Consider the following 23,486-nt stretch of genomic DNA (forward strand, 5'->3'; position numbering starts at 1 on the left):
TTTCTACGGATCAGGGCAGTCAATTCGAATCGCGACTTTTTAAAGCGTTACTGAATCTGACCGGTTGTAATCGGATAAGGACAACTCCTTATCACCCAGCGGCAAATGGGCTTATCGAACGTTGGCACCGCACGCTTAAGGCGGCTATTATGTGCCACAATAATAATAAATGGATTTACTCGCTGTCGACGGTAATGTTGGGATTGCGTAACAATGTCTTAGATTCGGGGGCATCGCCGGCCGAGTATCTGTTCGGAACCACCATTAGAATACCTGGTGAATTTGTACTGCCGGAGGATTTCTCGGCTGATCGACAAATTTTTCTCGAGGAATTCAGGGAACATATGCGGATGATTAAACCAGTGCCAGTTGAGCACAAGCATAAAAAGAAAATATTTTTCCATAAGGATTTGTTTAGTTGCTCGCATGTTTTCGTGAAAATTGGAACTATTAAGAAGGCGCTTGAATGCCCTTATTCAGGCCCTCATAAAGTGATTAAACGTACTTCTGACAGAGTTTTTGAAATAGAGATTAATGGTAACAATAGACAAATCTCTGTAGAAAATTTAAAACCAGCTTTTTTCACAATTAACGATACAATTAATAATAATTTTAATTCGAGCGATGCACAATTTGATGTTACAAATACGACTAACGTACAAATTAACGTTAAACGAGTTAATAATTCTAGTAATCAACTAAATATTTTACCTAAGGACAATTCGATGATGCAGAATACTGTTGCGCCATCGACTTCGCATTGTGATACAAATTTAAATGTGAGACCAGTTCTACGAACCTTTGTTAATAAAAAGAAGGTCTCATTTAAAATAAATAATTAGAAAGACTGATATGACTGTAATTATACCTTTACGATATCTCTTTTAAAGTATTTACGTAGTTTTTGCGAAGTTTTATTTATTAACACATGTACATGCTAATTCTTTAATTTTGATAATTTATACTTATCTTTGTAGATTAATTGATCGACGTGAATATTCTCGATCTTAAATAATGCGCATTATATATCATTATACATCATTCATTTTTTATTTTCTTAATTTTTCTTTTTATGAATTTATCTACGACCGCACAAATTGAAATTACCAAACTGAGTGTTGAATTTCAGAATTCTGATACCGTTTACACTTAGGGGGGAGTATTGTGGGGATCGTAGCAAGTAAGAAGGAATGACATACGTTTCTGAAGGCTTCTCGCTCTTTTGTAAAGCGAGAGAGAATATGCGCGGAAAGAATGAGTGTTCGCGCCTAATTGTCAGTTATGTACGGGACCACTACTTGAGAGTACGCACTTTACACGTCTCTAATAAATTCATTTTTATAAACCTAAAAATCGTCATTTTTAGTTGAGATTTTATTTAGTAACACGCCAAATCAGATGGGATGCCTTCTGATCATTATTTAATTTATCAACAATTAATTATATATTCAAAATCCCACACGTTTTCATTCAATAGAGTTAACCGGGCCTGATGGTAGAGCATCTGCTCCTAGCAGCGTCTTGCGTTCGAGACCTCAATGATGGTAAATATTTACTACAAATATAATACAAATATAATATTTACTATAAATATTTACTGTAAACAGCAAAACAAATTTTCTTCGACAGGTATTAACATTCCAAGCATACATGACATGAGAATAGCATGAAATTCTTTTTTTTTAATTTATAAATTTTTTTTATAAAAATAAAAGTAACATCGGCGTGTTACTGAAAATATGTATTCACCTGTACTACCGTAACACTAACATTCTGCATTGAAGCCAGTACTGAGTTAGTACCGATTGTCAGTACAAAACATTGTCTACATGCCTACGTTATATCTGTATTGTACCAGTACTGAAATTCAGTATAGCCCCGATACTGCCAACGCTGGTATAGTACTGCACCCGTGGTGCATTTCCCATTGGGGAGCTATTAAAAAACACACCCGCACAGAAAGATGGATAATTCCGTCAAAAATAAAGCTAGATACTTTTCTTAAATTGAATTGGAAAACTTATTAAATTTCCAATGAAATAATACTATTTTCATTTATATTGCATAAATAGGAAGCGAGATATGCTTAGGTGGTAAAAAATTACGTTACTTTACTTTTAGATTAAACTTCTAAAGATGTTTTGAGCAATGTAAAGACAAAAGTTAAGCAGGGTCTCTATGGTTGTTTAAAAAAATTCCCAGCGTTGTCCAAATTTTACCCTGTTTATTTTTTTTAAACAAATATAAATTTACTTGATTTTAAGTTTTAGCCATAAATAAATCTGCAGATGTCTACAAAACTTGACTTACACTACCGTCCAAAAGTATCAGGACGATTACATTCGTTAATTATTTTTTAAGTTGTAGAGTGAGAAAGAAATAAAAAAAATTATCAAATTTTCTCATTTTTATCTCTTGACTTCAACTTTTTCAAAAATCTAGAAAAATTTAGATAAAATTTTTCTAAAAACACAGAAATCTTCGTTAGAATTTCAGCTTTAAAATAAGCCTTCGAAAATTAAAAAAGGTTAATCCGTCTTTGATATATCATTAAAAATGTGAAGCCGTGTTTCGACCGATTGGTGCATTGAAATTCAACTGTGACGACTCGATTGTGGCTTCGCGCGGCAGCGAATGAGAGAGAAAACAGGAACGAATTCATGCGAGGAACGATGAACTTTTGAGTTTCTTTATATTACTCGTGAAACATAATTATTTATTATTCTCCAACAAAAATTCGTCCCTGTTTTCTCTCATTCGCTGCCGCGCGAAGCCAGACCCGAGTCAAAATTTAAGCCCTACTTTCAGCTTAAACATATCGATTTTATTTAGGTTTTAGCAATCGTAATGTAGAGTCTAATTGTGACACAATTATTTATAATTAGACTCTACTTTGACTCCAAAAGCTGGTGTAAATTTAGGATTAATTTTTAATACATTAATTACAGTACTATACAAACGCATAAAGTACTACAAGTTGACAAATTCTGTTCCTGAATAACAAATTTGATAGAAAAAAGTCTGTCACTGATTCAAATGGTGATATTTTCCTAACGAAATAGTTAATGGTATAACTAATTATTAGTTTTTCCCAGTAAAATTTAATTCCCGGCTATTTCCCGGTTGGTAGACACCCTATAAAATGTATTAGCAGAAACTAAAACCCGTCGAAGACGGGTCCGACAGCTAGTTGCAATATAAAATGAGAAAAAAAATTATCAAGAAAACTTTATATACTTTATAAATTTATTACACTGGAGCTTCACTTATTTTCAGTCTCACTTATTTTCAGTCTCACTTATTTTCACCATTTCCAGTCTCACTTATTTTCAGTTAAATGGTTCTCCGTGCGTTCTCATTGGTTGATGTTAAAGAATCCACCAATCAAATCAACTCGAATGTTACGTTTCAGAGTGAAAATAAGTGCGACTTTGCCTTTCAGTTTGTTTGGACTTAGTGAAAATAAGTGAAGCTCCAGTGTACCTACAATCTCTGAATATTGAAATGAACGAAATCTTTTGCTGATATAAATATTTTCAAAAATTATTTTAATAAACATTAAAAATTAAAATAAAATAATTAAAACTTTTGTAATTTCTTTTTTAATACGTGTCACAATGTTATAATAAAATTTTAATAATTTGAAGAAATGATGAAATTTAGTTCATTAGAACGTTTAGAATTTTAGAAACATAAAATTAATTTGTTACCAACAGAAAAATTCTTTTGAAAATATAATATTAATTTATCTTTCACATTCTTTTTCGTGCCTGCCCCCGACCAGAAGTACTCGCTTCGCTCGTGCATCAAATGTCGGGGCCAGCGAATGTTTTTTGCAAGAGAGAGACAGAGAAAAAACCAGAGCTTCACGAGTGTCCGCTAGAGGCGTTGAAGCGAGGAGCAAAAGTAAATAAAGATGGCCGGCTGTCAAATGAAACAGGATTGCAATTTTCTTAAAAAATAAATTTGCGAGCGTACTTTCGACCGTATATAAAGAAAAATAGTATACATTACACGGGCAGAAATTCCAAAGCCCTAAACTGCGCGAAATGATGCCCAAGGCGAAGCCGAGGGCATCATTTCGCGCAGTGCAGGAATTTCGAACTTTCTGCCCTTATAATGTAATATACTATTTTTGCAGGAAACTCGTTTAAAGTTTTCGTAATGTACTACAGTGGGTTAAGAAACGGTCATAAAAATATCCCTGGTAAAAATTTCGGACTAATTCCGGATTAAATACAGATAGATTAGTACGGATTAGTCCGAAAATTGTACGAATAAGGTCCGAAAATGATCCGCGCTAGTCTGATATCAATCCAAACGAAAACCTGAATCCGAAAACACTCCGGAGTAATCCTGAATGTCTACGAATTCAGTCCGTAATTAGTCCGCAATAATCTGAATTTATGGCCCGTGAAGAATACTTCTGAAATAAGTACACTGTAAAAATTTTTCGAAATTTTTCTTACTGAAAAGTTAGAAATATTTCGAAAAACGTTGAGAAAATGATTTTGCTATACAAAGTTCGACATTTTTCCAAAAGTATAGAATAAATTCGAAACTTTTTCGAAATTTTTCGAAAAGTGAGTAAGATTAAGTAAATTTCATAAAAAGTTCGAAATTTTTCTTACTGATTTCGAATTTTTTCTTTACTAGTTATGAAGTATTGCAAAATGTTTTAGAAAATTTTCTAATTTTGTTTCAAACTACAATCTTTCTAAAAACTTTAAGATATTTTTCTACCCATGTACAACAAAATTTCTAATAATATTCATAAATTTTTCTTAAAAATGTAGAACTTCAAATATCGTATGGTTATTTATTTATTAAGAACAAATTCTGTATTTTTTAATAAAGTAAAAATTAATAATTAATGACACTACAGTTTAAAAGATATTTGAATTTAAACATATAACAATTTTATATTAATGGATTATATAGTCCACCCTTGTTATTAAGTTTTTGTAAAACAAACTATTTTTTATTATTTATGAACTGTTTAAGTTTATAACTAAAAAAAATTCTGGTTGACACGATAACTCAAAATCTACTTAACCGATTTACTTCAAATTTTGCAGAAATGTTCTTTGTATATCTTTTTATGATCGGAACCTTGAATTCCGAAATTTTTTTGCCTTGGATTTTGAAAAATATATTTTTTTGTTTTTAAAAAATTCAAAAATGTCAAAAAACAGTGTCAAAAAACATAACTTTTTTTTAAATCGACGCCATTTTGCTAAAAAAATGTTTTTTTTTTCTTTTCCAAGCTCATACCGGTCATAGCGAAGCCTGTAATAATAAGTTTATAACTTTAAAAAAAATTTAATTTTTTTTCCTAATTTCTTTCTGTATTTTTTAAACATTAATAAACAATTTGTAACAAAAGTAAATACTAAAAGTGTTAAACTTTCTTTTTTATCTTACTTGGAAAAACAGACCAGAATACTACCTTAATAGGTATATTATTTTGGTTGCATTGTATAAACAAATTTCTAATAAAATTTCAAAATTTTTGAGAATAAAAATATAAGATTTTTCATTTTTAAATAATTTTAAATTTTTCAATACTTGCTAAAACTGGGTTGCCACAAATATTTAATTTTGTTTTTCTCTGATTTCTAGAAAGAATTTTGACTTTTTTCCTGATCATAAAGAATATTCTGATTCACTCTAAAAATTATTAGATAGGTACACACAAAAAAATTTCTATACTTTTATTTACGAATTTTCTTAATTAAAAAATTATTCAAAAATACAAATAATTTCATTTTTAAAGAAATATTTACTTATTATTATTTTTCTGTAGGAATTATGATTTCAAAAAAAAATTGAAATTTAAAAACTTATAAGAATATTATTTTAAATATGAAGAAGTCTTTGACTCGGAGTGATCGATTTATTATTTTTTTTAATAATTGAGGGGTTACATGGGTCAAAACGTCCAGACAATGTATGATTGTTTAATTATTTTTTTTTCATAAAATAAATAGATTTTTTATTTGAGTGTTTTTATATCTTAAAGTACACTATTAAAAGAGTAACTTGTAAAAATTTCGTTAAAAATATTTAAAATCAGGGCCGTACCTACAGGATCTTTGAGAACCCTTCCAAAAAAGCGGTGGTCACGATATCTTCTGACCGGTTCATTGAAAATCAAAAAACCAAATATTTCTGTTAGTGGATGAGTATAGCTCGTAATTGAACGAAGGAATATTTTTTTTGTTGATTAGAGCCGATTTTACATGGTCTTAATGGTTCTAAAAATTTTAACTTTTGATAAAAGACACTGTCAAACATCCAAATTTCAATTTCTTTGAAAACCCTTCGTTCAATCACGAGATATATTCACCCACTAACAGAGAATTTTTTGTATTTTGATTTTAGATGAAGCAGTCAAAAGATATCTTGACCACCGCAAAAGCAATTTTTTTTAAAGGGGCCTGAAGAACTGTTGCTACGGGCCTGATTTTTAATATTTTTTATCAAAAATTTAATATCTTTCTCATTTAATAGTGTACTTTTACCAAAGTGTTCAAATAAAAAAATTTATTTATTTTATGAAAAAGAATTATTAAAAAAACATACGTTTTCAGGTCGTTTTGACCCATGTAACCCCTTAAAAATAACCTAGGGATAAAATTATTATTTTATATAAGAATATTGTTACTCTAATTTTTTTAAAATTATTTTTATCATTTAAATTCAATTATGATTTTCTAGAATTATTTTCAAGAATGTTTAACTAAAGTTCTTCTTTAAAATAATTATTAGTTAAAAGTACGAAAAATTTCAATTTTCAAAGATTTTAATTTGCTAATATTTCCAAAATTCAAATCTTTCTATAAATTTATGCTATAATGCTTTAAATATTAAATTATTATTATCTAAAATTTTAAACGAAATTTATTTTTAAATAAATTTTTATTAGAAAATTTTACAAGAATTTAATTATTTAATTACAAAAATAAATAAATAGTTTAATAATTGAATGTTTCTTAAAATTTAATTTTTACGAAGAATTTTATTTTGAAAAAAATTAATTTCTTTTAAGGAATTTATTTAAAATAATAATTATTATTTTAATATAATGATAGGTAATAATTATAATTTTGATATACTCGCTTACTGGTTTTGACTCATTTAGTCTGCCACTGTAAATAGTGATAAACGGTCGGAAAAATTATCGGGTAAGTGTTTTCTAAAGTCAAATTTAGTGCTGTACACGAATATCATAATGGATTTTTTATATTCTATTGTTCAAAAATTTTACAAGTGTTTTTTCAAAAAATGTGCAGTTAGGGCGAAACTATTCGCCCACTGATGACAGCGAAAATTACGAAACAGTGTATTTTTAGGTTAGAATGGTAAGAAATTGGAAGAGAAACTCCTCCAATTAACAAATTAATTTTTATATTTTTTTAGTATTATATCATTAATAGCTGCAAGAATAGTTTCGCCCCTCGTTTTTTTCGACATCAAAAAAATTTTTTTTCGTAAAATCGCTGTAGTTCGGAACAGAATCGAGTTACAGCAAAATAATACATAGCAAATTTGTAGCTAAGAAGTCAAGTTTTCAAACGGTCCTACTCATTTTTTTACTTTTTTAACCTCGACAATATATTGTGCATAAATGTATACAAAAGAAATGTCAAACCTAGAAATTAAACAAAAGAATACACCTACGACTAACTTCAGGTGTGGACAGAGATCTGGAAATCCGAAATCACCACGATTATTATAGTTAATTTTAAGCAATTAGAATCATAAATTGACACAATGAAGAAGAATTTCTCAACGAAGAGAACTATACTACCGGCGGAAATTATGCGACCGCTAACATATCGAGCTATTAAAAAACACACCCGCACAAAAACAATGATAACATCGTCAAAAATGAAGCAAGATGCTTTTTCTAAATTGCATTGGAAAGCTTATTAAATTTTCAATGAAATGATACTATTTTCATTTGAATTGCATAAATAGGAAACAAGATAGCATGTTATAAACACAGAAAAGTAATTCTATCTTTTTTTTAATTTCTTACCCTGCACGGAAAAAAATTTCTTATAGAAAACACAAACTTTTTCGTAAAATATACAAATAGGTTAAGTTGTGCTTTATGCAGGCGAGTTTTGTGTTTCCAACAAGCTGGTTTGTGTGTACCACAAACCAATCTGTTATAACACCAAGAAATCCACGCATGCGCAAGAAAATTCAAGTGAACGTCTGCTTGTCGTCTGCTGCGTGACTGTTTAAGCTGTTGAATCATAAACTGAAGTTTGTGACAAGACTCATTCTGGTTTGTGTATTTCCCAAACTCAGCCGTTTGTGGATACTACAACCGCCGTTCATAGATGGCACAGGAAATCTTGTAATTTTCACAGGAAATTTTTTTCCGTGTGACTTTGACTCCTGGAAAAATTTAGAAAAGTTGATGAAAAAAATTATTACTTTCACAGACTATTCCTTGTCATCTATACTTTAAATAGAGACCAAGAACAGCAAAAAATATTAACGGGTTCTCGAGATATTACAATAAAAGTAAGTCCGTGCGAAGCAAAATTTTCAATTATCGATTTCTCTAATTCGCCGTTGAGTCAGTTGCGTGGCAGTGAAAAACAGGGAGGAAAATTAATTTTACCAAGTACATGCTTACTGGGATCCACTTTTTAAATATAATTATATAATAAATTAAATTAAAAAGTGGATCCCAGTAAGAATGTAATTGCTAAAATTCATTTTCGACAATTTTTTCACAGCCACGAAACAGACTCAACGGCGAATTAGAGAAATCGATGATTGAAAATTTTGCTTCGCACGGACCGACTTTTATTGTAATATCTCGGAAACCCGTTAATATTTTTTGCTGTTCTTGGTCTCTATTTAAAGTATAGATTACATGGAATAGTCTGTGAAAGTAATAATTTTTTTCATCAACTTTTCTAAATTTTTCCAGGAGTCAAAGTCAGGGTAAGAAATTAAAAAAAAGATAGAATTACTTATCTGTGTTTATAACATGCTATCTTGTTTCCTATTTATGCAATTCAAATGAAAATAGTATCATTTCATTGAAAATTTAATAAGCTTTCCAATGCAATTTAGAAAAAGCATCTAGCTTCATTTTTGACGGTATTATCATTGTTTTTGTGCGGGTGTGTTTTTTAATAGCTCGATATGTTAGCGGTCGCACAATTTCCGCCGCACAATTTTAGTGTAGCTATATTTCGAAAATAATCAATATAAGGAGCGTTATTCACAATGTTTCCATTCAGAAATATTTCCTATTTGGTCAAAATAATTTTTTTAAATATGTATCGAAAAACAATTACGTATTCTATTATTTCGAGATTTGATGAAAATAACGGAAGTTATGAATTACACAGGCCTGCAAATTTTGGCTTAGTTCTGTTACAGAAAAAGTGGTAGGTGATTCTTATAGCTTTTTTGACGTAGAATACGAATCCGATTTCCAAAATGGCCCATCACGTCAGGATTTCTTGTAATATTGCCTTAAATAGCCAAAAAATGGCTATTTTGGACACTTTTCGGAATTTTTTTTGGTTAACCAAAATTTTTTTGTTCAATTTGCACAATTGCAACGTATAGTACTATATCTAAGCTTTAAAACCCATTTTTCAAAATTGCTTTACGATTTTTTTAAAAAAAGTTATGTAGATTTGAAATTAAATGCCATTTTGAACTTCTTTATACATACATTTTCCTAAATAAAAAAATTTCAAATCTACATAACTTTTTTTTAAAAAATCGTAAAGCAATTTTGAAAAATGGGTTTTAAAGCTTAGATATAGTACTATACGATTCAATTGTGCAAATTGAACAAAAAAATTTTGGTTAACCAAAAAAAATTCCGAAAAGTGTCCAAAATAGCCATTTTTTGGCTATTTAAGGCAATATTACAAGAAATCCTGACGTGATGGGCCATTTTGGAAATCGGATTCGTATTCTACGTCAAAAAAGCTATAAGAATCACCTACCACTTTTTCTGTAACAGAACTAAGCCAAAATTTGCAGGCCTGTGTAATTGAAATTTGATGTTGTGTTTAAAATGAAAATACTTAAAAAATTGAAATTAAACTTAAACATTGTTTTTTCTCACAGAGGGACACTTTCAATTTAAAATTTTTTTCTAGTATAACTTGATCTTTGAAAAATAAGAAATTTTTTCCCACTTATGCGAATATGGCGTTTTGATTTTATTATTATTATTGGGTCATTCCAGCGAAAATCGTCTAGAGCTGGTTGCTCGATGATTTAAAAAAATGCTGTAATTAATATATAATATTCTTCAATACAATTAGATTATCCTTTAGTGGTTTATAGCACCAAATATATTTTACATTCTTTTAAATAATTTTTTTTAATTTCTAACTGGATATGAAGTCTAACATAACCCATTTTTCGAAAACTCAGTATAAATAACTAAAAACAGATTAAAAATACTGCTTTTTATTTTAAATATATATATTTTTGTTAAATACAGCTAAGTAAACGAAAATTATTTAAAAATAACTCACCAGAACATTTAAATCAGTATTTTTTTGTACTTGCACAGTATAATAAACATCATTTTCTTTTTCTTATATCTTCTGTGGAGAAAAAGGAATCTTCACGAAACCTTTTAAACTGGATTTGTTTTAAAATTATAAATTTATTTTAATTGAAATTTCCTTGGGCACTCTACTCCTTAATTATTTAATAAATATGAAAAATTATATAAATTTAACCTGATTTTCATTGAATTTTAGTTTTAATGACCAGACTGAAGTTTGTTTTCTTTAATCGAACGATAAGGTGATAAACTTCAGTCTGGTCATTAAAACTAAAATTCAATGAAAATCAGGTTAAATTTATATAATTTTTCATATTTATTAAATAATTAAGGAGTAGAGTGCCCAAGGAAATTTCAATTAAAATAAATTTATAATTTTAAAACAAATCCAGTTTAAAAGGTTTCGTGAAGATTCCTTTTTCTCCACAGAAGATATAAGAAAAAAAATGATGTTTATTATACTGTGCAAGTACAAAAAAATACTGATTTAAATGTTCTGGTGAGTTATTTTTAAATAATTTTCATTTATTTAGCTGTAGTTAACAAAAATATATATATTTATTATTCTAATTAATCTAATTAATCTAATTGTATTGGAGAATATTATATATTAATTACAGCATTTTTTAAAATCATCGAGCAACCAGCTTTAGACGATTTTCGCTGGAATGACCCAATATTATTAGGTATTATTATTATTATTAATATTAATATATACAATTTTTACAATCTTTTACAAGATTTACAATTTACAATATTTACAAGCCATAAAAATTAAAAACACATGTTAACTTAAAACCGAAATGTCAAAATTTCTTCAATATTTACAAAACGTTCAAACGTCTCACATCTCAATGCATTTAGTGTGTTAAAAATTCTAACAAAATTTAAAAGTTTAAAAAAAAATAATAGTTAAAAAATCAGTGAAATTTTAATAATGTGTAAAAATCATATAATGTATCCAGATAAGAACATTGTTTTATAGTTTTAATGTCTTCATAATAGAATCCATCTGTTCCACATTCTGTTCTATACAATTAATTCATAACCATTATATGTGACAGGGAGAGTTAAAAGGGACCTACGGTTCGAAAAAATCAATTTTTTATTATTTAGTGATTCTGATAGAAAGAAATTGTCTCTATCAGAATCACTAATCAATAAAAAATTGATTTTTTCGAACCGTAGGTCCCGTTTAATTGTCTCTACGTGAGCAATTCCACGCCAAGTGATCATAAGAATTTTCGATGATTTTTGCAATATTAAAAATACTTTCAGAATTTGTTCCTTTCTATACATGGAATAAAAGTGTATAAAAGTTTATTCAAAATTTTCAAAATTTTTTGAGTTACCTCTTACTTAAAATTTTGGTCGGTTTTTCAAAAAAAGGACATAACTTTTTTTCTTGTTAACCGATTAAGATAATTATTTTTGAAAAATACTCATAATAAGAAGTAGGGGAGACTGGGGCGAAAAGTTAAACTGCCAAAACCGTTAAAATTAATTAACTTTCGAACGAAAATAGTTAGAGCATTGCAATTTTAATTATAGAAGGGTGTTATCACCCTAAATAAATGTCCGGAGTTGTGTGCAATTCTGCTTATTTTTGTGGTGTCGATATTAAAAGTTTTTTTTCAACCTACTTTTGAAAATTATTTCGAAAAAGAAAATATCAACTTTTAAGTATATTTTTTGAATTTATTCTCATCGCGATTTTTTTAGATCCTTATTTGGGTCCCCTGAAGAGATACCTAAAGGTATTTGCTAAATATATTTAGTCCAATTTTTTATATTTGTTGTTAAAGCCAAAAACGCACCCTGGGGCGAAAAGTTAAATAATGGGTGGGGCGAAAAGTTAAATGTATTTTTACATGTTAAAATTTTTTTTTATTTTTCGTTTTTTTGGGTTTATTTGTTTAAACATTATTTATTTGACATTGGGCAAGTACTCTGTCAAAAAATAAGACCGTTCACGTGAAATAAACCAAAAAAAAATTTTTTTTTTTGAAATTTCAATTTTTTAACTTTACAACTATTCTTAAGCTTTTGTCAAATAAACAAAGATCTTTTATTTACTAAATTACTTGTTTACGTATACTTTAACTTATCTACTACTTATCACCTATCAGAAAATAGTTTTAGTAGGCTAAAAATAGAATTTAACTTTTCGCCCCAGCATGGGGCGAAAAGTTAAAAAAAACAAAATTTTCAAAAAAGGACAAAACATGTATTTTTTGCGAAAATATCAGGAACTTTTTTATTGAAAGTTGTAGAGGACAAGTTGCCCTACAATATTGATATACAAATATTTGCATCTAAGCGGCTTATATTGCCAAAAAAAATCATTTATGCAAAATTTCACTTTTCGCCCCAGTCTCCCCTACTTTAAAGAAAAAAATAAAAATTAAAAAAAAACCTTTTTTTTTTGACCGAAAAAAATTTTTTTAAATTTTTTGAATTCAAATTTTGAAAAAAATATATCTTTGATTTGAAAATTTTTTTTTGGTAAATATTGTCAATAAAGTAAAGAATACTTCCTGTAAATTTATTTATGGGACAACAATAACTTTACGAGAAAAAAAATAAAGTGTCCAGCGCGGCGTGCCGGGACTTGTGCATGTATTCACTTATGGCGGCGCAAGTTTCGTTTCAAATCACTAGAGACCTACACTTTGAGCGAAGCGCATAATCGCATAATTTTCAAAAATTGAAAGAAAGTTTAAAGTTTTACGTTTTATCATGTTTATGAATAGAGACCTACACTTTGTGCGAAGCGCATAATCGCATAATTTTCAAAAATTGAAAGAAAGTTTAAAGTTTTACGTTTTATCATGTTTATGAATAAAATAAAATAAATTTAACGTCGCATCAAAACGCATAATTTTTTTTCATCGCATAATTTTATTTTTTGTGCAAAAAATATAAAAATATTCCACAGTCTAAATCTGAATTCAAGGAAATATCTATTTATAAATACATTTTATCATAAATTTATGAATAAAATTAATCATCAATAATTAAAAGGGCAACCCTAGTTGTAATTTTGAAAAAATGGGGGTTTTTTTCTTGTATTTTTTCTAAGTTTACCCACACAACATCGAAAATTTCCTAAATATTTACTAAAAATTTACTTGCAAATAATAATAATTATATATATATATATATATATATATATATATATATATATATATATATATATATCAATTTATAATACTAAACTAATTCATTGTTAATAAATTCTAATAATTTTTTTACGTTTTCATAGTAAATTATTTGTTTTCTTTAATATTTTCTAATAGATGGAAAAGTGACAATTTTTACGACTTCATACACGGAAAAAAAAGTTCACGAATCTCTCGTGAACTAGTATATCACTTTTGGATGGGACACAAAATTCTTGAAAATCAACAAACACAGTTCGTCAAAATTTCATCAACTCCTTCACTAGAAACATAGTACGGTTTCCGAACTTTTCGTCAAAGTTTACGAAAAATTCGTAAACTTTTAAAAAATGCTAAAAACAAGAAAAAATAATTTCCAGACACTACTTTTTTATAGTATTTCACTTAATTTAATAACTTGACGCCTATACGCACCCAACTACACAGAATACACAATTTTATCGCCATTAAAATTCGTAATTCGCTTCACGGGATTCGAACCTAGTACCCTATAACATAATATTTCTAACAACTAACCGCCACGGCTAAATCTATATACACAGTACTTCTGCAAACGACACAATTATAGCTTTGTCTGCTGTAAAACTCAGGACCGTACACTGAAAAAAATCTCGATGGTATTATTAACTATGACTCTATAGTTAATCTTAATCTAGTAAAAGTAATAAGGATTCCTAATCATTATGGTTAGGATCGCTAGGTTGATTCAACAAATTCAAGCCTGGCAAAAACAACCCTGCAAATCCTAGTCAAATTGACTAGGATTTTAGTAATTTTGCCTATTTCCATAATGCGCACGCGTCTGCTTCTGTTCTGACAGTGTTTACCTCTATATCTTTCGCGTCATTTATCGTGATTTCGTAAAACGATTTTTTATCATTACTCGCGTCTATTTTTTGTACATAAAATGGAGTTCTTAAATACATCAAAATTGCTGGTTTCTCGGAACCTCTGGAAATATAGATAGTCCATGTTTTAGAAAGTAAACTATTTAATTATATTAGTCAATTCTTTCAGACTTTTTTGGTTAGGTTTCAATATAAATCGTCGAAATTTTTACGCACGTGGTGACAACATTTTTACTATTTTAATCGCGCAGTGTGTTTGAAAATTTACCTTTGCAATAATTTGTGTATTTAAATTTATTTTCATTTGAATGTCATAAATAATTAAAAATAAATAGTTTTTGACAAGTGTATAAAATTGTGTACTCGAAATGTATAAAACATTATCTGATTAAGTATTGTATTTTGACTCGAAAATCTAGTGTCTATTAAAAAATTAAAATACCAAGTCGTGTTTAGTGTAGTGGTTATCGTTCCGGGTTTCAAAGTGCGTATTCGTTAGGTTCAGGTGTTCGCGTCCCCCCTGCATCAAATATTTATTTCATAAGTTTAAATTAATTCCAAGGTATATAAATACAAAGTCAAATATAAATATGTTCAAATACAATAATTAATTTTTTTCTTTTTTCTTTTAATTAGTTTTTCTCTTTTATTTGATAATAAGAATTTGATTAGCAATTTCAAATAATTATGATACACAGTGTAAATCTAATATTATTCTCCTAGTCAATTTGACTATTTTTTCCTGATTACATCGACTAATTTTCCTGGTCACTTTAACTATGCTTGAATCTTATTACTTTGACCAGGATTCTATAGTTGGCTCCTCTCGTAACTAGGAAACCTAGTCAATTCCTGGTATACGGGTCCTAGGCATTTTTTTCGGTGTACAAAGTAGAAAAAGACCCTTGTCGTAACCTTTAACTTATTTTATGAATTATTTGTTTCACAAAAGAAATAACCACACAAAAATATTCACTAAATAATAAAAAACACTGTTTCTAAATAATAACTTTCATCAAAGAATTTTCCCGAATGTAAACACCGATGACACCGACTGAATGATGAATGCTTGATCAGCCATATTTGATGCGCATTGCGAACTGCGCATACTACTGAAACTCGCGAGTTCACGATTTTTTCGTGAACTTGTACCTCTACTTTTGACGAACTACTCATCCTTAACACAGTTCATCAAAAATTCATTAACTTTGTTTCAGTTTTTCGTTGACGTTCGCCATTTCTAATCAAAAATGAATGAAAATTTTGAAATTTTGTGTCCCATCCAAAAGTGATATACTAGTTCACGAGAGATTCGTGAACTTTTTTTTCCGTGTATACTTTAGATGCTTATTTTAAAATAAATATAAAAAATATTTTAAAAATTCTTTTTGTTTAGTAATTCTAATGTCTTTAAAATCATTCCTGTAAAATATTACAATTTTTTAAAATTAGTCGGCAACGACTTTAGTCGAAATATAATGGAATGACTCTTTAACATTTTTATTATGATTAGAGTCTAATAATATTCAAATTTATTTTCAAAATGCGTATTTTAATCAAGTTTTGCAAATAAATTGGAACAAAGCTGCTTATTATTAGATACTCTTATCATAATAGAAATGTTAAAATATTGTTAAAATAAAAAACTTGTAGAATTTCCATGGAATTTCCAGGGGGTACTTCCATGGAATTTTTCGACGTTGGGCGACCAGCGTCGTTTATCAAGACACAAATTTTATCTGAATCGAAAAAAAATTCTAAAGAAGTTGTTCAAAAAAAAATTATCAAGACCAGCGTCGTTTTTCAAGACACTATATTTTTCTGAATCGGAAATAAAATCCAAAAAAAGTTCTGAGTACCTCCGTCTTTCGGCTTATTATTAGACTCTAATAATAATAGAAATGTTAAAATATTGTTAAAATAAAAAACTTGCAGAATTTCCATGGAATCTGTAAGGAAATTCCGTGGAGAAGTTCAATGGAATTTTCAGGGGGTACTTCCATGAAATTTTTCGACGTGGGAATTAACTTTAAATAGTTGTAATATGAAAAATGCATTTAAAAGAAGTTGAAAATACACTTTAAATATTACTGATTAAACAGCACTGTAAAAAAATTTTCTGTAGATTTACAGTTTTTTATGGAATTTTATAGAAACTTGTAAAATAACGTCCTTAAATGTAGCGAATTTGAAATCCCTTTTGTAAAATTAATAGGGTAAAGTGCGGATAGATGACCCCTTTCTCAGATCTCCAATATGAAAGAAACTATATTTATGTATTTTAATTACGAAAAAAGATTTCGAATTAAAATTCTCAATCAGCGAAAAATTCTAACATTATCTACATTTATGTACCTATTATTGGTTCTTTTTATACCTATTAGCCATAACAATTATCCTTATTAATAAAATCAGACTTTTGTCTGTACATTGCATAAAATTCAAAATTTCTATTATATTCCTTTTTTTTACACTCTAACGAATGCGAAAATACTATTAAGAAAATTATGTGTGTATGTGTATATGTGTGTATGTGTGTATGTGTGTATGTATGTCCGCAAATTTTCGACCGCGTATCACGGAAAAACGGTTCGATCGTTTGAAGTGAAACTTGGCAGTCTTTTAGGCATTAGCCTAACTTAAAATCCTAGCGATAGTAGATTAAAAAATATTAATATGGACGAAAGTTATGCCATTTTTTCAAAAATTCGAAAATTCGAAATTTTTAGTTTTTTAATATACTTTAGTAAATTGTACTTAAACTTGGTACAGGGTTAATTTTAGTGTTTCTTATTAAGATTTAATCGTCAGAATAATAAAATTTTGAATAAGAAATAAAAAATGTTAGATTTAAATATTGAAAAATTAAAAAATTAAAAGTTTAAAAATTGAAATTGTTTTGTAATTAATTTTTATACGGTTGTATTTCTCAGGTCAACAATAAAAATTTGTTGTTGAAATCATAAGTTTACTCTCTTAAAAGAATTCTATTAGGTCAGAATATTAACAATATCCATATACTTAATATGAGACTTTTGTCAGTATATTGCACAGAATTCAAAATTGCTATTATATTATATTAATTAATGACCAAAAAATGAAAAACTCAATTTCATTCTGATGACTAAATTGTAATAAAAAATACTAAAATTAACCCTGTATCAAATTTAAGTAAAATTGATGACAATAATTATTTCAAAACATTAATTTTGAATTTTAAAAATTTCGAAAATATATAGCACTAGCTGTCGTACCCGTCTTCGACGGGTTTTAGTTTCCTCCAATACATTTAACAATGTTTCTACCAATTTGGAAAATCAAAAATAGCCGGGAATTTAATTTCACCGGAAAATTAAAAATTAGTTACCATTAGCTATTTCGGTAGTATAATTATACTATTTGAATAGGGGTTATATTAATAATAAATAATAATAATAATACTAATAATAATAGGGGTATATTTTTCAATATTTAAATCTAACATCTTTTATTTGTTTATAAAGGGTGGACCCTTTAGCAAAAAAAAAAAAATTATCAAAAATTCGAGAAACCGAATTTCTTAAAATTTAACATTTTTTTCTTCTCTTTTATATCATTAAGCTTCATTATTTTTAATGAATTATTTTTTGCTCTTCAAAAATACCTTACTTATTTAATAGTCCCCACCCTTTGGTAAAATATCTAAAATTATGGAAAATTAGCAAAAATTCAAAAAACCGAATTTCTTAAAATTCAACATTTTTTCTTCTCTTTTATGGTTTTTGGCTTCATTATTTTTGGGCTCTTCAAAAATACTTTATCTAATTTGTTATCTCCACCCTTTGGTAAAAAATCTAAAATTATGGAAAATTAGTAAAAATTCGAAAAACTGAATTTCTTAAAATTCAACATTTCTTCTTCTCTTTTATGACATTTAGCTTTATTATTTTTGGGCTCTTCAAAAATACTTTACCTAATTTGTTATATCCACCCTTTGGTAAAAAATCTAAAATTATTGAAAAATAGCAAAAAATTCAAAAAACTGAATTCCTTAAAATTCAACATTTTTCCTTCTTTTTATGGCATTTAGCTTTATTATTTTTGTGCTCTTCAAAAATACTTTACTCATTCAATAGTCTCCACCCTTCGGTAAAAAATCTAAAATTATGGAAAATTAGCAAAAATTCAAAAAACCGAATTTCTTAAATTTCAACATTTTCCCTTCTTTTTTATGGTATTTAGCTTTATTATTTTTGTTTAATGTGGCAAATTTCTTACTTTACATACTGATCTTTAAATAATAAACTTTAATAACTTTTCCTGAAAAGCTTGCTTAAAGATTAAAAATCACTATTTTCTTAGAAAAAAGTTGATCTAAAGAAACTAAAAAAATTTCAAAATACGTCTTTTTTAAAAATTTTATTGTAGAAATGGGTTGTATTTATCTGAAAAAGTTAGCTAAGGATTGTTTTGCATTCATTTTACAAAAGACAAAAAATTTGCATTTTTCTGATTTTTCGAACTTTTTGGAAAAATGTCATAACTTTCGTTCAAGTTAATATTTTTTAATCAGATAAGGCTATTATTGTAAGTTAAGTTAATACCTAATAGACTGCCAAATTTCACTTTAATTGGTTAAACCGTTTTCAATTGATGCGCGAACAAAGTTTTGCATACAGACAGACAGACAGAAATTTTTTTACATTTTTAGAATTATAATGTCTCAAAACGAAAAAATATATAAAAATTTTCAAGTTTGGAGCAATGTACAGATAGTAGTCTGATTTTATTAATATAGATAATGTTCGTTCACATTAATAGCTTTTAGTTTACTATAGCTACACTAAAAAAAAGTTATATGATTCAAGTAATTATAATTATTTGAAAAATAATATCTTATTTAAAAAGTTTTTATTTCGATCTAATAAGAATTTATTTCGTTTAATTAATTTTATTTAGTTGAATCAAATAAATCTTAATTGGATTAATTAAATAAATACTTGACTCTAATAAATGAATTTATTTAACACAAATAATGAGTTATTTTAAAACAAATTATTTATTTCACTCAGTCAATTCGATATTTGACATAAATAAAAATTATTTTAAATAAATAATTTATATAAAAGGAGGAATTTATTTATTTTAACCAATTAATTGAATATTTGGTATAAATAAAAATTATTTGGCACAATTAATTTTATGTTTTAAGTATAATAATTTATTTAATGCAAATAAAGTAGATAATAAAAACAAATAAAAAAACATTTAGATAAAATAAGTTAGTTCCGTTGATGATGTAGTTTGTTTTTCCTATTTAGTTAGTACGGTAGAGTTAGGGGTCTTCGGTTATAGGTCTTAGGCTAGATAAGTGTGACTGGGTTTTGATCCCCGTAGGTTTCAAATTTTAATTTAATTGTAAGAATTTAATGTTAATATTTCCAAGCATATGAGTCCTAAGAAGTATTTAGGCTAAATAATTATTTTATTAAATTTGACTATATAATTAGTACAGTTACTCGAGAGTAAAAAAAATATTAATTAGAACGGGAGATATTCAATTCTTTCGAAAAATTAAAAAAATTGAAAATTTCTAAATTTTATATTTTTTTATGGATTGCTTCTAAACTTTCTATAGTTGAGTATTACATGTTATTTAGTCACATTTTAGCATAATTTTTCAAAATTACTTTCTTATAACGAAGATGTAAGTATAAAAATGTTTTGAATATCAAAAAATTGAAAAAATTATAATTTATACCAATTGTTATGAAACTTAATTCAGTAGTATTTGTGGGCTCTCTGATTTAACTTTTAGAGATATTTTGATCAATGTAAAGACAAAAGTTAAAAACGGTGTTTATTTTGGTTTAAAACAATTTAACAGGGTGTCTACCAACCAGGAAAGACGTAAAATATCTGGGAATTTAATGTAACCGAGAAAAACTGGATTTACTTGCTATACAATTAGTTCGAATTAGACTGTACTATGACTCAAAAAACTGGAGGAAGTTTTAGATTGATTTTAATACATTATATTGATTGAAGTACTACAAATTAAGAAATATTGTTTTCTGCATTTGAATTTGTTAAAAATAACTAATTTGATAATAAAAAGTCGGTTACTGTTTCAAATGGTATTATTTTCCTAATGAAATAGACAATAGTAACTAATTATTATTTTTTCCCTATCAAATCAAATTCCCGGCTATTTTCCGGTTTTCTAGGTTGGTAGATACACTTTTAAGTGCATTATTAGAAACTACAACCCGTCGAAGACGGGTACGACAGCTAGTTTTGCTATAAAGTTCCTCATTACAAGAATCAAGGATATTTAACACGTAAGAAAATATTTGCAATTACTTTATTGTCTCAAATAAATCAGAGAAACATATTAGATCGGCGTTTTACATTTTTTATAATAATTATTGTAATAAATGATAATAACTTACCGCAGGGGGTGTCTAACCCACCCAGGTGGGATATATGGCCAAATGCAGACCTTTCATATTTTCGTTCTGATTAATTTATTATTTATTGTAGGTATTTGATCTTTACATATGTTCATGAGAAATAGTAATAGTGGAGAAAAATCGAATAGTCAATTTATATAAAATATTAATATTTATTGAATTTAGATGAAATTTTCGAATTGAGGGACATCTATCCACACTTTACCCTAATTTTAATGTGTCAATTTTACAATTTATGGAAAAATTTACTACTCTGAAAGTAGGTAATAAAAAGACAAAAATATTACCTACTTTCAGAGTATAGTAGATTTACAAAAAATTGTCAAACTAATTGAATTAATTTTACAAAAGGGATTTTAAATTCGCTACTTTTAAAGACGTTATTTAACAAGTTTATACAAAATTCTGTAAAAAACTATAAATCTACAGAAAAATCTTTTTACAGTGAAATATTTTGAGGTTATGTTGTTTTCAAAAAAATTCTATGGTGAAAAATGAGTGTTATTGACACTATCACTTCGTTCATTTTTCACAAAAATATTTAGTTGAATAATAAATGTAACCCAAGAGACAAGATAAATTTCTGAAAAACAAATTTTAGTTTTGCTTTTTTTCAACCAAAAGAAATTTTGGTTTTAAGAAAAAAACTGAGAAATATAAAAATTCTGCAATGAATTTTCGTGTTTAATTTAAAATTACGAATTTGAATTTAACTAAAAACTATGCCATAATTCATTTTGTACAAAAATGATAGAAGCACATGATTATTTTACTTATTATGTAAGTGACAGCCAGCATGCAAAAATATTGATACCGGAAATTAATAAATATGACATAATATCAAATTGAACAAAGAGAACATTGTATAACTAAAAAAAAACTTCTAATAAATCGTCTGTGTCCAATATTCAAAATTTGTCTCAATTTAAATGTTCATTTATCGTGTTCATAAAACTAATATCTCTCACTTTCCGACACTTACGTTCTTATTGATTGTAAATTTTTTAAAAGCTAATCTCAATGCATTTAAAACTATTTATTAACTTTAGATGCACACACTTGAATGAACAAAGCAAAGTTCTAAATTATAATTTATTAACATTTGTTTAAAAAATAATTATTTCATTAATATTAAAAATTACGGGTATCGAAAATTATAAGTACCTTTTTATTATTATTTAAAATGCAAACCTTAAAGCAGGATAACTTACCTCATTTCATTCATCTGACACTATTGTTATGACCACCTCGTTCTTTCAAATTTAACTCGATATTTCCCTTGCAGTTAATATTTTGTAAAATTACGATCAAAATATATAACTATAAACACATATCAAGATTGATTGAATAGTCATCCGTTCGATTACGAATTGCCAGCATAAAATATTCCTGAAATTTACACCGTGTAAGTTAAAAAACATATTTTACATCTTTAATGTTTACGTAAATATAGACATTATATCATCACAAGATATTATAGACAACTTACAGAAAATATGAAATTTAATTAACTCTATGTTGTCAATATATTATTATAAAGACTTATAAAACAAATTTAAGATTAGATAAAATGAGCCCGACTTTTAATTCACAAATGTTGAAACTCTCTATAGACTTGAGGAAAATTTATTTTGCAATAAGATTAAAAAGAAAAAAAAATTACTAAAGGTTCTACGGAATGAAGTTGCAAGTTTTAAATTAAAATACTTGTTTCTCACTTTCAAAATTAAATTCACTTAACACGTAGTATTATTATTAATTGTGATTATATCTCATGACATATCATATATTTTCACATTGTTGGTCACATTTTTGCTGTAAAAATATTTCAACAAACCCTATTATTAATTCACTACGTTATAGACAATATTAAATCTTTCTTCGCAGCCAGAAAAATTTACTTTTTTATTCTCTGATATATGTATATATATATATATATATATATACATATAAAACATGTATAAAATATAAGCCAAATACTACATATCCTACAAACACACACACACACTTGTATATATGTATACATACCTATATATGTGTATAACAATCTTTATTTTCTATCCTACACCAGTTTATTCTATTCTATGGTGATATATTTTTGAGCCTATTAAACAAACACTTTTTTTATATAAAAAATTTGCTCTTTTAATTGTATTGATTAAAAAAAGACAGACAGGTGTTTTCGCAAGTGTATATATAAGTAATAGATTGAATGCAGTTTGTTGGAGTTTAGTTCTTCTCGTTTTCTGATGGTGCGCTGCAGTCGATGCGTATTAAGGTACAATCACAGCTCCGAACCGCTTCTTTTCTCTCAGGGGCTTTCTACAACAGCTTTTGAGACGCATGCATATCCCCTCACGGTGGTCTTCAAGCACTTTTAGGTTTACCTAAAATGAGTCAAAATTGTGCTAACGCAGTTTTATCTGTAATCATC

General features: G+C 27.4%; 1 protein-coding gene across 3 annotated transcripts in view; it reads right to left on the reverse strand.

Moving 5' to 3' along the window:
* The window catches only part of LOC122504785 (steroid hormone receptor ERR2), a 183,911-nt gene extending 160,644 nt beyond the window's left edge, over nucleotides 1-23,267 (reverse strand). For 2 of the 3 annotated variants that reach the window (XM_043616031.1, XM_043616029.1), the window contains exons 1-2: nucleotides 23,081-23,267; nucleotides 22,264-22,441 (exon numbers count right to left, since the gene is read on the reverse strand). The gene's annotated coding sequence lies outside the window, so the exon portion shown is untranslated. Of the gene's footprint in view, nucleotides 1-22,263; nucleotides 22,442-22,770; nucleotides 22,930-23,080 lie in introns of those variants that run through there. The other variant, XM_043616030.1, reaches the window with a different exon arrangement.
* Between the last annotated feature and the right edge of the window lie 219 nt (nucleotides 23,268-23,486).

The sequence above is a fragment of the Leptopilina heterotoma genome, unplaced genomic scaffold (assembly GCF_015476425.1).
Source record: "Leptopilina heterotoma isolate Lh14 unplaced genomic scaffold, ASM1547642v1 Lhet_316, whole genome shotgun sequence".
NCBI classification, from domain to species: Eukaryota; Metazoa; Arthropoda; class Insecta; order Hymenoptera; family Figitidae; genus Leptopilina; species Leptopilina heterotoma.